The sequence below is a fragment of the Salvia miltiorrhiza genome, chromosome 3 (assembly GCF_028751815.1).
Source record: "Salvia miltiorrhiza cultivar Shanhuang (shh) chromosome 3, IMPLAD_Smil_shh, whole genome shotgun sequence".
Taxonomy (NCBI): Eukaryota; Viridiplantae; Streptophyta; class Magnoliopsida; order Lamiales; family Lamiaceae; genus Salvia; species Salvia miltiorrhiza.
Window position 1 is genome coordinate 59,002,599 of NC_080389.1, and position 2,142 is coordinate 59,004,740.

General features: G+C 38.9%; 1 long non-coding RNA gene across 1 annotated transcript; it reads left to right on the forward strand.

The window, feature by feature from the left end:
* Positions 1-971: 971 nt before the first annotated feature.
* Positions 972-2,142, forward strand: LOC131014853 (uncharacterized). Its single transcript, XR_009098338.1, has 2 exons — positions 972-1,255; positions 1,491-2,142. It is a non-coding gene; the product is annotated as an uncharacterized LOC131014853 (long non-coding RNA).

Here is a 2,142-nt window from a genome sequence, read left to right on the forward strand (position 1 = left end):
AAAATACTTTTGGGCTTTTGTGGACTATTAATTTTTCGGCCCAATTGTATTTGTGTTCTCAGCCCAACTAAAGCCCACCCGTTTCAGCCCAAGCCTTGAAGAGTTGCAGCAGTTTCGAAAACTGCACAGGAGGTTGATTTCTGCCATTGATGCAGAATCAATATGTAACAACAAATTCAAATACTTTTGAATTTGTAACACCCATAACAGTCCATGGTTTTAATCCTCTTCATTGAGGATTTAATCTCCCTAATGAGCTTGAGCAGCCTATAAATAGTGGACTAGAAGCATGGCATTTTTGCTCCACGAAAATCTGCATTTCTCACTCTCTCTCACTGCATACTGCTCAGTTCTCGATCCAATTCAGTTCGCCGGAGCTCGCCGGATTGTGGTGCTACATCCGACGAGACGTTCGTCGTTTTACCTTTGGGGAAGATACGCCTACACCGTGAGCACTACCGGGGCGATAATCTTCTTGCGGGAAGAGTTCCACCTCGACTCGACGCTTTCATCTAGTTTGTTTTACTTCATTGTAATTTCGTTCTAGTTTCTTGTTACTTCTAATTTTGTTTATTTTCTTAGTTCAGTTTCTAGTTTCGATTGTTTCGTTTTTTGAGTTGTAAAGTTCTTCGATCGTGCATCCCGTTTGTAACATAGGTAATCAAATGGAAACATAAACCTCCATCCATGGAAAATCTTCAAGAATAATGTTTTGAACGAAACTAAATATTTTTTCATATTTTGAGCTAACAGGTAGGAATTGAGAATTTCTTTTCAATATTAGAAACTAATAGATTATTAATTTATTATAAACTAATAGATCTGCCCGTTTTTTAGCACGACTGATTCGAAATTCTGGAGGGAGAGGGGAAATTTGGCGAGTTTGAAGAAATCGGCGTGGAGATGACGATTGGAGAGGTTGATTGAGGAAACTCTCGACTGTTTGCAGGAGACGCCGCTGAAATTGCATGGGGAAATTGTGGGCTGCCAGTTGAGGGAGCTAATTGTTAAAACAGTATATAGTCTTCTTGAAAAAGAGGACTATATATGTTATGAAATTTAAAAATGAGGACTAGAAATTTCGAAATTTGAAAATAAGGATTATATTTTTTATTTTTCACATTTATACTCCTATTTCGGCCATGATGGAATCTATAATCCTCTTCTGATGTGTTAAATAGGCCACCTGGTTCTCTGCCTCCGCGGTGGCGCGAAGAAGAAGCTCGGCTGAGGAAGGAGAACCACTTCGACTGCGGTAAGTGTTGGCTGACCTATGTCTACAACGCTCATTCAGAGCTTTTTAATATGTTGAATCGTCGTATTTTTATTTTATACTAATTTTGATCAGTTTGAATCTAGCTTTCTGGTAGTATGTTACGATACTGCAATTTTTAAGTTCACTGGTTTATATATATAGATTTAGTTGTGCTGTACTTGTTTGTATATCCGAGTTAATTAGCATATGAGAATATGAATTTTCCCATAAGCAGATGCATGTGGTGTTTGCTACCTGCTGCATTGTTGGCATGGGCGGCATTGGAAATACGATCGAGCACCACAACATCTCCATCTCCGATGAGAAAGAGCTTCATCTTGATGCGTTTGAAGAGGAAGAATATGCAGAAGCTGATTATTCTGTTGATGATTACATTGAAAAGGAGGGATACGACACTGAAGAAACTGTGATTCAAACTCAGATGGATCAATGGAAATTTCTCCTGATTCTGTGATATCCAGATCCAGATAGATATGTTTTCAATCAGCTGTTATTCCACAGAATCAAGAAACTAAAATTGAAGTTGATGAAATAACTGAATCAAGACCGGGTAAAGGAGCAATACCTCGTCTCTTTGCAGGTGTAGGTACAACCAGTTCGTCAACAAAGAGATTCCAATGAGGCTATCCTGCAAGAGAAGGAATGTTTGGGAAACGCAGTCGATCGGAGATGAGAGGAGTGGTGGTGCAAATGAAGTAATCTAGAGAGCTCGATCGGCGAGGAAGGCCAGATGTTTTATTTTCAAACAGTGTCTGCACCACATCTCTGATGTGAAACAGACATACCTCTAGCTCTAGATATATACTTTGATAGCCCAAATGATACAACTTACAAAGGATCTTCAGATACTAATTTCAAAGTTTCAA